Source organism: Cupressus sempervirens, chromosome 8 (assembly GCF_028749045.1).
Source record: "Cupressus sempervirens isolate cs-2001-9-10 chromosome 8, ASM2874904v1, whole genome shotgun sequence".
Taxonomy (NCBI): Eukaryota; Viridiplantae; Streptophyta; class Pinopsida; order Cupressales; family Cupressaceae; genus Cupressus; species Cupressus sempervirens.
Genome location: NC_143125.1, coordinates 839,174,039 through 839,190,737, shown reverse-complemented (window position 1 = coordinate 839,190,737; position 16,699 = coordinate 839,174,039). Strand labels below are relative to the sequence as shown.

General features: G+C 31.4%; 1 pseudogene; it reads left to right on the top strand.

The window, feature by feature from the left end:
• LOC149545026 (carotenoid 9,10(9',10')-cleavage dioxygenase 1-like) overlaps window positions 1-14,564 on the top strand; it is a 35,953-nt pseudogene extending 21,389 nt beyond the window's left edge.
• Window positions 14,565-16,699: the final 2,135 nt, after the last annotated feature.

The window sequence follows — 16,699 nt, the reverse complement described above, 5'->3', positions numbered from 1 at the left end:
ACAATAATCATAGGTATCGAATTGTCAAAAAACATCTTTTCAATGGGAAAGAAGAGACATCATCAAGGCCACAAAGAATGACACCTCATCTATGGAAGTTGGAATACGATTGACTAAATTGTGGAGGTAATGTCCAATTTGTCATCTGAAGTTTAAAATTTGTATTATGATATTGTCTTATATTTACTAATGTTGTAAGTGATGCTCATGAAGGTCATCAAGGCATCAATGACCAACTTCCTAGATGAATGAAAAATTATCCTACTCAATTTAGTAGGTTATCATACTACAAGGATCTCTCAATCATGCATTTGTTTGATGCTATGCATATTGGAAAGAATGTAATAGAGACACTATGGAAAATGTTGGATGGAAGGCATGATAGAGAAAAAATTGCCAAAATTTGTATTGACATTGATGAATCCAATCATGCACTAAAAGATTTCATTGAATAAATGGAGACTGCATAAATACAAGTGCCCTTCCTTGGTTAGTAACAAAGCAAAAAAGTGATGTGTGAAAAGAAGTCATAAAAAAAGAAAAATTTCCAATAGGATTTGTTGAAAATATAAGCACTCTTCTATCAAAGAAAGGTGATTTTGTGCCAGGGTTGAAAACACATGATTGGCATACCTTTGTCAAGGTAAGTTGTGTTCTCTATTTATAGTATATTTGTAAAATTGAATGTACTATCTATTGCATTATTTAATAGTATATTAAAATGATAATTTTTTAATGATTGTAGTACATCCTACCTCTATCCCTTCCACACTAGTTTGACAACTGTATTAAACAAGTTATATATGATCTTGGACAATAGATGAGGTTAGAAGTGTTTTCTCTTAGATTTGTAGCTTTTTATCTGAAATCTATTGTATAATTCTATTTGAAATATCATTTATGCATTTTTGTGTGTTGAATCTATTTTAGGTGGTTATCATCTAAAGAAATTGATTAGAAAAAAGAAAAAGTATTGGAAGAGAAAAATTCCATAGCTTATGTGTGAAATGCAAAAGCATTTACCTCCAACCTTTTTCAATGCTCAAGAACACTACCTCATACATCAAGTTGAAGAGATTGAATTGTGTGGACTTGTACAAACTAGGTCAATGTGGATGGTTAAGAGGCACTTAAAATTTATGAAGGGCTTGGTTTGACAAAAAGCATGTCTTGAGGGTTCTATGATAGGGGGATATATGGTATACTAGACCATGGTGTACATTAGTGAATATCTTCTAAAGTTTTCTGTAGATATCCATGTAGATCGCATTTGGGATCCCAACTCTAATGATAAATTTGAAGGGGAAAGGTAGATTGAGGAGGGTGAGAGGTAATTATAAGTTTATCTTTTTGTAATTTAATAATTCTTATCCATCATCAATATATATAAGTTGTTTCTAACTACTGTAATTGTCTTCTTTATAGTTGGTTGTGAGTGGGATGCACTACATTTGTATATAGCAAACAATCTTGATTGGATGATGGTATGGATTGAATAGTCTCAAGAAAATGGTCACTCATTAACATGGGATGGTGTTCCATCATTGGTTAAAGAAGCTCATCATAATTAAGATCCCAATGTTATGCCAATGATACTTGATCTTATATATGGCTTAAGAGATACAAAGGTATGCATAAGATTACTAATCATAAGACATAAGTTTAATATCAACTCACAGATCAATGCAAATAATCTTGAAATGTTTGAATAATTGCAAGTGAAACACCACAAAGCTATGTAGTACCATGGGTATAAATTTTGTACAAAAAAGTTAGATGAAACAAAGAAAATATGTGATTTCAGGATAAGTGATGTCTTTGCAGTCACCAATATTTCATCTAGAACTGACATACATCCTCAACAATCTGAAAATAAATACTATAAAATTTTGGATGATATACTTGAGTGCAACTTTACTTCATTGAAAATAATTCTATTTGTCATCAAATGGTTTAGGTTACAAGTAAATTGAAATGATCCTAATAGGACTATTATTGAACATGATAGTGGATTTACTATGATTAATACAAGGTCATTTGAGCTAGTTGGAGATGAGCCCTATGTTCTTTCAAGACAATGCGAGCAAGTGTTTTATTTTGGTGTTCCACATAAACTAGGTTCGTCATTTGTTGTTAGACATGACCCAAGAGGAAGGCCAATAAAGTATAATGTGATGGAAGAAGAAGATATTGAAAGACCACAAGACAAAGTAAATGATTATCAAGAACGACAATTACCCAGTGATGAAGAAGAAGAAGATGGTGATGATTTTGGTCATGCTAATGATAATGGTGATAATGATGATGATGATGCTGATGATGATGATGATCATGGTGATGAAGATGGTGATGATGGTGATGATGATGATGGTGATGACGATGATGATGATGGCAATGAGGATGGTGGTGGTGATGACAATGATCAAAGTAACAAGTACGATGATGGTGATAATGATAATGATGATGACATGGATGAAGATCATGATGATCAATGAAATGTCTAGGTAGGATCAATGTCAACTATGATGGGGTCATGTACGACCAAATTTTTCTTTCCAAACCATATGTGTAGATATAAACATTAAGTAGAACATGTCAAATATTTTTTTAGATATACACATTATTTACACCAAATTTTTCGCTAACTTTAGACAAATGATTTACATATACAATCTAATTTATTATTAATATTTTTTTTTGGTGAGTCTATGACTTTAATTTCACTACTAGTTTCTAATACTTAGTAATTTTTTTCATAGGGTGACATGGATGCACCATCTCAGACACCTTCAATGGAGGTAAACATTAATTATTATAATTTTTAATATTAATATAGAAACAAATGTCATATTATTATGTTTTTTTTTTTTAATTCTTTGGATTTATTTTGATGAAATTTTACTGATATTTGATGTCACAAATGATAGGAAAAAGCTAGAATGATTCTTGATCAAATGCAATTTGAAATATGGGCATCATTTCTACATGACACCACCCTTAGTGTTGACCTTTTGTTCATCACCCATAAAATTAAACAAAGATACACCAATGAACTTGTTAATATTATCATCGAGGGTGACAGAAGCAAGGAGAAAGAGGCACTGAGAAAAGAATTGGATCGTAGAATCTAATCTTTGAAGGTAAGCAGTAATTCAACTAAAACAATAATAGAAGTTCAATAGATGTTAATATTTTATAGTATCTTATGGATCATGATCTCTAATTTTATGTGTTCTTGTATAGACATGTGTGCCAGTTGTGACATCACATGGTGAACATGGTGAGGGTTGTAGCGCACAACCTTCATGTAAGTAACACTTTCGTTGTTTGTTTTCATCAACATTATAACACTTACTTTTTTTTGTGGATGCTTGTAGCTAGTATCCCATTTAATCTTTATCCATTGCAAATGTCTTTACTAACAATATTGTATTCTTTAGCTCATGATAAAGTACAGACTCGTCCTTCAGTTGGTGGTCTAGTGTTGCCTGGTGCATTGTCAGCAACAAAGACCATGCAAACATCCTCGTCTATGCCCACTAGAACTAGTACAACCTTGTTTTACTATATTTTGTAATGTATTTCTACAAGTTGATGAACAAAAAAGTAGCATATTAGTTCTTAAATGATGTCTACAGAAGCATGCATACACACAAACACATGCATACATACATACATACATATATATATATATGTATATATATATATGTATGTATATATATATATATATGTATATATATATATATATATATATATATATATATATATATATATATATATATATATAGGTAGAGAGGTATTTCTACAAGTTGATGAACAATGAACTAGCATATCAATGCTTAAATGATGTCTATAGAAGCATGCATGCCAACCACATTCCAAAAAGACATTGTTTGTTTGCACTTTACATCCAATACCACACTATAACAAAGTATGGTTAATGCACCTTTATTTTCTTTTTCAACTAAATAATGATGGACACCAATGATATCAAGAATTTTGAAGTTTGAAATCTTTATGAAAAGTAAGATCATAAATCCAAATTATTGCCGTGTTAAGTGTTATATCATCAACTGTGAATCTAAATTACAATTTTACTTCTATTTTACTACAGTCTGTTGATGTCACCACCATAACGATTGATGTTATTGCTGTTGTATTGCTATTGTCTATCGTGATATATTTATTGTTGCTTTTATTATGCCATCATGTTATACTGCTATAACAATGCTGTCATGATATAGTCAAGAAATTTCTTTGAGCCTACTATTATTTTTCAGCAATTCCACAATAATGTAGTATTTTTTTATAATTCTTCTCATGTGAATAAAGAAATTAACTCTTTGAGCAATGCTAATATTGCCTATCTATGATTTTCATAAAAAACATCATGTCAAGTCCATAACCATTCCTAGATTTAAATTTTGAAGAGTTGTTGCAAACAATTGCGACAAATAATTGCTATATATCTTGCTCTTTTACAATGTTTGTAGGCCCCAACCTATTAGAGGCACCAACTCCTACGTGTATGTGTGCCAACTCACTAGAAACAACAACTCCAACAATTTGTAGGCACCAACCCCTCAAAGAAAAGAACCAACTTCACTTAAGTCTAAAATTTCACCTTGACAATTTTTCTATCTTTAGCAGATGATGGACATTATAATCTCTTTAAATCTTATACCTTTCTTCTTGCATTTTGCTTCTTCAATGATATTCTCAAATCCACCTTTTATAATCTCTTTTAATATACATACCTTTTTATATTTGCTTCATATAAATCTGCCTTGTTTGCACTTATCCTTTTCCCAAATCAACACTTTTTATCCTTCAACGTTTGCCCTTATTATCCTTTCAAATGTGCACTTATTCCTCTTATAAGTCTACCATAGACATTATAAATTTTTATATAATATCTCTTGTAATTATATATGATATATCTTTATCATACACATGACACACACATGTTCCATTTCACTTACCCTCATTATGTCTGCTCTTTACTTAGATATTTCTCATTGCACACAACACATATGTACTTCTATTCTATATCTACCCCATTCTATATGATGTTATATTGTAGAACTTACACTCTTTTCCTCTCTTAATTATTTTCAATTATCTTGTATACCTTTGACATGTCTTCATATAGAAAAATTTCTGTTTGAAATAGACGTAGCCTTTCAGTTTTGTCACCTTTCCTTCAATTGCACTTGTTTCTTAAACACATATTAATATATCTCAAAAAAATTTAATTATGCTTCTTTAGTTATGAATCACACCTTTTAAAATAATAATCATTATTGTCCTCTTTGAAATAATAAAAGATTGCTCCTTTCTACAAATCACTGTCCTCAAACAAAATCTATACTTATTGTATCTTTTCTCTTAACAAATTTTCTACAACACACTCTAATCATTTGTTTCAATTTGTTGACTGATAGTCTTACTGATGCAATGCAATTTCTTTTCATTCTGAATAAACTCAATTTGAATATCCAGCACTGAGATACTTTTTCTATCTTATAGATATATAATCCAGCTATCAAGTCTGTCAGTAAATTAAAGTCTTTTATAAAGTTGACCATATTAGGTTAAGTTAGCCATGACCTATTTGAAACATAATTCTACTTGGTTGGCCATGACCATATTAGGTTAAGTTGGCCATGACCTATTTGAAACATTATTCTACTTGGTTAGCATTATAATTTACATTTATTTCTAGGCAACAAATTAATTGGTCATATTAACAAAGTGTGATTGGTGGCATCTCTCTATCTTTCATTTCATTTGGTGTCTACTTTAATTGTCATGATGTTTTAGTTGATAGAGCAATAGAGAGCAGTACTTCTAAAGCTGATCCATTTCCTAGAGTAGTCTGTGTGATTAGTACTTGTTCATATGAAGGGACATTATTGCTGAACAAGAAAACTATGTTTTTGTTAAAAGAACAAAAGCTTCCAGGTGCTTTAAAATTGTTATTATTTAAAGTGTAAATTTAGTTTACTTTTACATTACTCATTTTGGATTGATAAACCCTTTATGTTTTTGTAGGTAATAATGCTTTCTTTGATCATCTTTTTCATATGACATTGAGACTATTTGGACCCACCATATGTAAAAGGTACGTAGTTTCATATCATTGCCACATAATTTTTTTTTTCTTCCATTTATAGTAATATATTAAAGTTATTGATCTAAAAATCTATTTGTTTTTAAAAAGGTAGAATTTAAAAGTTGTGGAATTAAAAAATCAGCTGATTTCATCTTTTGAGGAGAAATTTAGAAAAAAACATTTTTGAAACTGGCCTACTTCTCAAAAGAGCATCAAAGCATATAAAGACTGTAAGGGATAAATATAGAAGGGCTCTTAAGGATAACCCAAAGTATGACTATCCTCCTATGATTCCATTGATGGAGTGGAATGAAATATTAGAAGATGCAAAGGAGAAAAGGCTATGTGAAAATAGAGTAAATGAAGCAGCATAGGGAAAAAAAAGGTATGTCATGATAGTATTAAGTACATTGTAATCATGCACTAATTATTGATATTTGTAAATATATAATCTAAGATGTTTGAAATTGTTCATAGATTGTAGGACACATTTGTGGCTACAAAAGTGAGACTAGAAAAGTTTGGCCAACACAAACTTGGCTCTGGTGGCTATATGAATCTCTAGTCTTGACTTGTAAGTAGGAGCAATGAAATTTCATATATATATTTTTATATAATGTTGCAAAAAATTTTGTTTAATGAAACCATACATGGAAAACTAACGATATTAAGCAAAAAATATGGGGCACAGAATTCAATGTGGAGCTCATAGATGAAGATAGAAAAATTTCCTTGAAGAAAGGCTATAAAGTCCTATGCAAAGAATCTAAAACCCTTTCCCAAGAATCCAGTGCACCAAATGATATCTCACAGGTAAATTGGTTAGATGAAAAGTAAATGAAATTGAATAGTTGAGAAAATTCTTTTTTGGTATTAGTTTTGAACATAAATTGACTGCATAACAATGTGCATAACATTTTACTATAACCTTCATATCCTACCATAGAACCTGCTCGTGATGAAGGCCATGATGTACAATATACTGGTGGAGGTATTAATTTTTTATTGGAAATTAATTATGCAATTATGAATATAATTTAACATCTTCAATCGCAATTTGATGTGTATCCTTTTTTTGAATATTTTAGAGCATGTTGAACATCATGCTAAAGGAGTGGAGCATGTTCCAAGTGTTCAACATGTTGACGTGGCCGCGGATAAAAATATTAATGTACATGATGTGGCATTGTTAGGTAAGAAAAATGCATGTTTTGTTGTACTAGTACTTAATTATAGACTTGTAATAGTTAAAAAAAGAAAAAAGAGTATGCCAATTTATCTCATTTACTTGTCCTTGCAATAGAGCCCCCTTTAGTGTAGCAACCTCTTGCTCCTCGAAAGAGAAGGAGCCATCATAATTTGACATTACATGTGCTAGAAGAGGAGGAAAATGATGTAGATATGGATGCTCCTATGAGTGCTTTTCTTAAGAGAGCTAAGAAAAACAAAAATAAGAAATGATGTTTTAAAAATGATCTTTAATAAACCTTGTTGGATAATGAAAGAACTTTGTTTTAAGTAATTATCTATGAATGATGCGTATTAATACTGATTTTTATTTTATGTTAATCAATATTGTTATGTGTTAATGAAGTCTTGATTAGTATTGTGTATTAATGAATTTTATATCATATTAATGAATGTTATGTGATTGTATTAATTGAATGTTATAGTTCATAAATGGATGAATGAATGAATGAAGTATGTAGTTAGATGATAATGGGTAATTTAGATTGATGTTAGAGGGAGGGGGGTGAGACTATATGAGCTTCCACCTTCACATGGTTGGCCTTGTTAAGTAGAGAATATTATAGTATTCTTGAAACCAAGCAAAGCCCAAACTAATATACCCTTTGTGAGATATCCATTCTAAGGATGTTATCTCAGAATCTTAACATTGTAAGGTAAGGAACACATTTTATCTCAAAGCCAAGAATTCATTTGCATTTATTTAGATTGAATGCATTTTTGTCAATGCCAATAATTTCTCTATGTTTATTTACATTGTGTGCATTGTTTCTTAGTGACAATAATTCCTATGTATTTGTTTACATTGCATTTATCAATCTTCTCATTGGGGCTAATTAAAGCAATTATGCAAGTTGCTTGATGTCCATCACATGAAATGCAATGACGGTAGACTCTTTGTCTATTTGGTATTTGAATACATGGATTGTGATCTCAAGAATTACATTGAAAAACTATCCAAGGAATAAATACCTCATAATCTTATTAAATTATTTTTCTATGCTAATAAATAATATTTCAACATTTACATATTATAAATTAAAGTTTCTCATGAGTTAAGGTAGATACCAAGTGTTGCATTTGATCCAAATTCTTTATACTTTCTTTTGTAATAAATCAATGTTGGTGTATAATCTTATGTTCTAGGGTGCCTTAAGAACTAAGGAAACTCTTGAGGTGAATTATGGTAGTTTTATTTAGATTATCTATATGAATCACTGGCTCTTTGGTCTTGTTGATGTTATTTAATTCTATCTTTCTTTAGTCCCCAACCCCCTTCCTATTAAGAAGTTATTATGTTACAGAGCTTCATGTACTAGTTGTTGAAGGGAGTTTCTTATTGCCATGGTCATGGTGTAATGAACATGTGCTTCTATTTGTTTCACATGCATTGTGTTGTGGGTCAATTTTGATTTTCTTTTTTGACAAATTAGTGATGAAGAAACTTCATGATGCACTTTGGGCTAATAGGATCACTTACAAAAGTACTATTGGTATGTCTCTCTTCCAATTGGTATATGACATAGATGCAACCATTAATTTCCTTTAGAATTCATTCCTTGAATCTATAAAAGGCAATAAAAGATGAAAAATTCCAGTTTGGTATTGAGAAGAGAATCATGTACTTAAATAATCTAGAATAGAAAAGAGAAACAATGCTAGATATCATTGAAAAGCATCATAAAAATGTAATCAGAATATATTCATGGGCTGCCCTCACATAGTAGACCTATGGAAGGATGGGGTTGAAGCAAGTATATGATTCTCTACAATCTTCATAATTGGAATTAAATACTCTTTACCATTCATAATTGCATTCAATATAATTGATTGTAGGCTCCTATGCAGTTGCAAGTGTTTTATATATGTTCCTGCCCTACATTGCAAACAATTCCAAAGTCAATAGAAAATCTCAAGAATTTAAAGAAGATATCAATGTCTAGCTACAATGTGGAAAGTTTGCCTCAAGAATTTTGTGGTCTTGGATCATTGGAGTACCTATAGCTATAAGATTGTTAAAGGTTATCATCATTGCCAAGCTATTTTGGCAGCTTGATAGGGCTACAACATCTTGATTTGAGTGATTGCCATCTGTTGAAGATGTTGCCAGATTCTTCCAAGCAACTCAAGCTTTTGAAGCATATTGATTTACATAGTTTTTGGCAACTCACTTTATAGTTAGACATCCTAGAAAACATAACAAACCTTGAGTATTTGAATCTTGATAATATTAAAGAATTCAAAGTGTTACCTCATCATATAACAAATCAAGCTTCCTTGTGTGATCTCTATTTAGGCTACTTCAAGTTAAGGGAGATCCCAACTAATATTGATCAACTTAGCAGGTTGAGTGTTGGAGATAGGTTTAAGTGAGTCATATTTCAAGATACAATCTCTACCAAATTCCATGGGGAGTTTGAAACTCTTAGAGTGATTGGTACTTAAAAATTTAAAAGTTTCAATCTCTACCAGAATCATTGAATCAGCTATATAATCTTCAAACTCTAAAAATAGAGTCATACCCAATAAAGAAAGTAGAATTTGAATAGGATTAGTTTGCCTCTTTGATGAGCAATCTAAAAGAAATAGATCTTAGTAGAACAAGAGTGTCATAGATTTCAATTTATGATGAGTGTTGTCCTAGCCTCAATAAGATTGTATTTAGTAGTAATGACCTTCTAATGGAGATCAACACTCTACCAAAAATAGTGGAGAATATCAAGGTCAAGTGTTGTAACTTGATAAGGGATGTAAATGGCATTGGTGGTACAGTAATCCTAAATACTTGTGGCTTCATGGTTGTCTAGAATTACACAAGCTTCCAACTTTTGACATATTAGCTTCATTAGAAGTATTCAAACTAGATGGTGGCAATGGAGTGGAGAGAATTTAGGGATTACGAAAATGTACATCATTGCAAAGGCTTCAGATAGATGGTAAATGTTGGGAGATTTTGGGCATAGGAAGTTGGGATCAAGTGCAAAGATTGACAAGGGTGCATCTCCTAGCAAAGAAGGGATCATCTATAGAGGATTGCATTCAAATGATTCAGGTAACAACTATGTAGAGAATTGTATAGTTATATGATTTACCATAATATTATGCAAATGTGTTATTTCCTATTTGGATAGACATGGCCATAGGAAGTAATCGTATGTACACAGGCAATCGGTAGTGTAGGGTTAAATTTGGAGTCTTCAACTCTTTCTAATCTCTCAGTCCACTCCTTTGCTCACAAGAAATTCAACTTTTGCTTCTTTAATCATTCCTCTGATGGCGATGCCCTGATGCTATGTTTGGTCATTAATTGACAATATTTAGTATTATCAACTGTATGTATACTTAACTACTGCCTTGTCACTTCAACTCATTTTTAGGTCCTAATTTAAATTGGTTTTATATTCTAATTATTACTATTTATGAGTTAGATTGTTTAATAGTTTTTTCTATTATTATTATTCTATGATGAATTGGTAGTTATATTTTTTCTAAAACTAATTTTAAAACAAATAAAATATTTTCTTTAAATATCATTAAATTTTGCTAATATTTATTCATTGTCTTTTAGTCAAATTAAATTTTGATTCAAGTACAAAATATGATGCGCTTGCATTGAAAATAAAGTGTTGAATAGACAATATACAATCAATTGTTGATAGTATTGGTGATTCAAGCTCTGCAAATAAATATTGTTCAAAAAACTTGCTTCCTATAAAATAATAAAACATTGTGCTGGCTGATTGGATTTATTTTCATTTACCAGGTGACAACTACATGGGGAATTGGTTTGATTATTGGTCTAGCAATTGGAGGGTTTTTGGCATAGGTAAATTTTTTTCTTAACTATTCTCTTAATATCTAAAATAACATAGACTTAATTTTCAATCTATTTATTATTATTTTTCTATTTTGACTATTGAACTGGGCATATTTGACATATTTTCAAGCTTTCATTTCGTGAGATGATTGAATATTTTCTCATTTTGCAATAGGATACAATAGATAAGAAACTATTTAGTGTTTTAGGGAAGGAAAAGTAATCCTATATTGAACTTATTTCTTATTTTCTCCTTTGGAGATGCTCTTTGAGTCTTCGAAGATGGAGATTTGTAGACTCTTGGATTGATGGATTATGATGAGAAATTAACTCATTCATTCACTGCACACCCAAATATTGATCCAAATATAGGTAGTAGAACAAGTTCTATTTTGATAGTAAAAACTTAATGCAATTAAGAATGTTCAAGTAAGCTATAGGCTATTTTAGAACAAAAAAGAAGAATCAAATAACTATAATGCACAACCAAAGTTTGATCCAATCACAATAGAAAAACATGCTCAGATTTTATAGTTAATGTAATTACTCATAAAGGATGTTTGAGAAAGCTATAGACTGCTTTAAAATATAGATTTATGTACCTGATCACTTTTTCCATATGTGCAGGAGAAATGTTTACATTTGGCTACCAACATACTCCTCCCTATGCTACTTATTGAGTTGTCATAAAGGAGGGAATAATGCTTGATCTAGTTCCCATAATGCTTTCAAAGCCTGTCATGATGCATGACTTTGCAATAGTTGATAACTATGCAATTTTCCTCAATCTTCCTCTCTATTTTGCCGCAAAGGTATTTTTATTTTAGAGTAGTCTTATATCATTGCCTTGCTATTTGAAGAGTATGGAGAAGTTATTGGAAACAATCCAAACTCAAATAATTCAGCTATATGAATAATGTATTTAGAGCCTTAGTGTAGACACCTAAAAACCTTTAGAAAATAAAGTATTTTTATTTTCTGAAAAATTCCTAATGACATCATCATTTATTAATTATATATTTATTTAATTAATTAATTTATTTTTATGCCATTAAATCCCTTTATCTTAATTAAAAATATTTAATTAAGGAATCCCTACCAAAAATGTTTAAATCTTATTTAAACATTATTTCCTTATTTATTAATTATTTAATTAATAAATTGACCAAAAACCCCTAAATAAAAAAATAAAAAAAATTTTGCCCAAAACTTGGCCAATTTCCTTAAGACCACTAACCTCTTCCAAAATCTTCTAATCCTTCTTTAATTTTGATTAAAGGCTAATCCCATCATTTCCTACACCTAATCCCAACTCAAAATATTTAATTAAGATTAAATATTAATCCTCATGTTTATTAAAAAAGTTTTAATAAATATCTCCTCAACCCAAACCCTTGAAATAAATAAAACTTTATTTATTTCCTAAAAATCTAATTTATCCTCATCCTAAGAAATTCTAGACTCTTCTAGAAAGTCTTCATCCTCATCTTAGGAAATTCTAGACTATTCTAGAAAGCCTTTATCCTCATCCAAAGTCTAGACTCTTCTAGAAGATGTCTTTAAACCTAATCCTAATCCCCTCCTAACCTTGTCACATTCCCTAAACATGGGTTAAAACTTACTAACCCAAGCCAAAGTTAACAAATATCTCCTCCTTCACCCACCCTCATTAAATGCCATCCACTTGCCTATCCCTAAGCTAATCCTAAACCATTCTAATCCATCCTCTAATCATTTACACAAGCCTAAGAAAGCTTAAAACCCTCCTAATCAAGCCCAAGTCAAAATTTCTCTCATCTCCCTCAAAATATCTCAACCATAAAACTTTATGAAGTCCACTAGGCCATAAATGACTCTTCCAAGCCCTTTTATTGCTCTTACAAGCCATTATGAGGGTCTTTATGAAGATTTTATCCCTTGAGCCTCCTTTGTTGACTCATCCTTCCCCTTTCCTCCATCCTCTCACCCTGTGACATGTGTCACTCGCTGATTGGCTGTAAGGAAGCACAATCCATGTGCTCTCTTCTCATGCAATCTGAGTCCTCCATGAGCTTTTTTCCATCCTTGCATCTTAGCCCTCAATCCCTCAAGCCTCTTGCCTATAAATTGTATCCTTCCCCTTTACAAAATAACACAATCCATGAAGTAAAGTCATAATGCCATTTTGAGAAGCCATTTTACATCAAAACCATACACCCACATCCAAATTCCAACTCCATTTGAAGCCCTTTTTGAAGTATAAGCTTGAGCATACATCCTATCTATTTAGACAAAGCTACTCAATAAGAGAGCTTCTCATTGAGAGAGCCCATTAATGGCTCATATTCTCAATTGAGAGCTCATCTTAGTCTATCTTGAAGTTTATGAATTTTGTTTAGTTTGTAGAAGCTTTATTTAAATTTGGTTTCTATTAGCATACTAACATTGCTCATATACACTTAGAACTTTAGATCCTTTTTGTTCTTGATAAAGAAAATATAGAATAGAGGTTGTCTATACATCTCTCCAAAATAAATCAAATTGCTCAATTTTACTTGCTACTATCTTATGATATGGTGAAGGATGGAAAATTCATTATTTCTTATGATACTATAGTGAAAGTATGTTTTGGTATATTGCCTCAATATGAAAAAAATGATATTTAGATGAGATGGTTTGAGCTACCAAACTACTACATCTGCCAAAAATTTCTAGAATGAATTGTATGTGAACCATTCAACTTAACTAGTTCTTTTGTGCTTCACTTACTAACCCATGCATAAATAAAGGATGAGTCATAAGGTATTATCTATTTTACTTTGGTGATCAGATATGAGATGCATTTCAATTTAAAGAGTGGGAAGGCTTCACAAAAGAAACTGTTAGAATTGGTAGTAGATTTTCCAAGGATTAATGAAAAGTTTATTGGCAAGTAACATGATTCTGAGTGATTATATTGATACATACCCTCTTCATAGAATACTACATCTCTGATTTTGTCTCTATTTTTGGTCAATCTTATTGGCTTGGATACAACTTTGATTGGGAAATATCTAATTCTACTTTATGATTGAAAATGCATGCAGAAAAAAACATTATGTGTATGGTACTACACTAGATTTAGTAGCTAAGGTCAAGGGACTCATAAAGTTTGATCTTCAAGTAGAACCTAAGGTGGGAAATTTTTAGATTGAAGTTGGAGGCAATGTGCTAGGGGTTTTTGACTTTGGACCTAGAAGATTTGGTTCTAAGGCAATATTTATACCTAGGGATTCTGGGTTAGATTTGGAGGAGGGCGATGGTTACTTGATCTATTTTGTTCATGATGAGAACACTGGGTATGGTTCTAGCTTACACTCAGTTTTTTTGAGTCTTGAGTTGTCTTATAGTTTTCTCAAGAGATGATAAGAAGAAACTTATATTTATGTGAAGGCTATTGTCTCTCAAGTACATGATGAATAGGTTGTCTAGTACATCTCTCAGGAATTCCCTTCTTTATTGTTCATTATGTATATAATCCCACCCACCCATTTGATCTCAAATGATGATATGTACTGAATGCTAACTATCTGTGCTGAGTGCTCCAAAACCATCCATTTCATGCCTTCATCTATACACATTATCTTTCTAGTTTCTTTCTACTCACACACCCATTTCATTTCATATGATCATCTAAATATTGCATCACTCTAAGCTCTCAACTATTTCCTCTTGATTGATAATCTCATAACTGCTGATTTCTCTAAAAAAAATTTGACCAATGCTTGGGGGTTTTCTACTAAGAATTGGTCAAAATTTTGACTCAGTTTTTTTGAGTCTCGAGTTTTCTTATAGTTTTCTCTAGAGATGATAAGAAGAAACTTATATTTATGTGAAGGCTATTGTCTCTCGAGTACATGATGAATATGTTGTCTAGTACATGCCTCAGGAAGGGTTCAATTCCCTTCTTTATTGTTCATTGTGTGTATAATCCCACACACCCATTTGATCTCAAATGATGATATGTATTGAATGTTGACTATCTATGTTGAGTGCTCCAAAACCATCCATTTCATGCCTTAATCTATACACATTATCTTTCTAGTTTCTTTCTACTCACACACCCATTTCATTTCATATGATCATCTAAATATTGTGTCACTCTAAGCTCTCAACTATTTCCTCTTGATTGATAATCTCATAACTGTTGATTTCTCTAAAAAAAATTTGACCAATGCTTGGGGGTTTTCTACCAAGCATTGGTCAAAATTTTGACCAATGCTTGGTAGTTTTCCACCAAGCATTGGTCAAAATTTTGACCAATGTTGTGCAATTTTCTACCAGCATTGGTCAAAATTTTGATCAATGCTTTGCAGAAATTGTACCAACAATTTTGAAAGTTTTTGACTAGCCAATAAGTTGGTCAAAATTTTGACTAGAAAATTTTTGACCAATTGGTTGGTCCAAATTTTGACCAACCTGAGTCAAAATTTCGACCAATAATGGTTGAAAAATGAGCCCAAATATACTAGTGAATACAATTTCACTTCATAGTAGATGGATGCACTTATGAATTATGGATATCAAAATGAGGGAAGAAGGCTTCCTTATATAGAGATCTAGGGCACTCACTCCTAGAGAAGGCGAACATAGGAGTATTAATCCCATTTAATCTTAACTCCTAGGAATAGACCTAGATTAAATGTAAATTAAGAGTGTACCATTTTGAAACCCAAAATAGCTGACCTGAAAGAAGAAAAAGAAACTTTTTGAAGCTTGATGTCCTAAAACTCTCAAAAATTGAAAAATGGACCTAGGGTCAGGGATGAGGTTGATCCTATCCTAGGTCAAGGTTGAGATTGTCCTTGACCTAGGTTAGGGTCTACCTAGATGTCAAACTCCTTAGTTTCACAGAGAAGATTACAAAAATAGGCTAAAAATAGAGATAAAGAAGTAGAACAGGGAAAAAAACTAAATCCTTGCAAAGATCCATTCAAGGCACTTGACATGACCCTAGACCACTTAATTGTGAAATGTGCATAATAGGTATGGTAGAGAGGAGGATACCTAGTGTAGTTTGTGATATGATTTTGGACTCGTAGCATTTTACAATATTGATCACAAGTAGCCTATGACTAGTCGAGTGGTTGCTCTTTTTATCATCCTCCAAAACTTTTGTTAGGTGCTACAAATTATGGTGTAGGTCCTAATCTATAGAGTGTAGGTTGCATAATTGCTAAGCTACTTACAAGCAAGCCAATAATTCTTAGACATATAGAGGTAATTGTAGAAGTCAACTCACAGTTCTATTTCTCTAGTTGATATTCTTGATTTTAGCATGCATAGATAGTAACCTATGTTTAAATAATTTTTTGAACTAATTGATCCAGGTTTATATGTTTACTTCTACATGCCATCTCTTGTGGAAATAAGTAGGATTATATTTTGATTTACTTTTCCTCTCTTGTACAGTGAGTCATGATTACTGAAGGTTTCCCAACACTATTTGGCTTCAATTTGTTGAACAAAATGGAAAATAACAGCAAGAGTTATGATCTTAT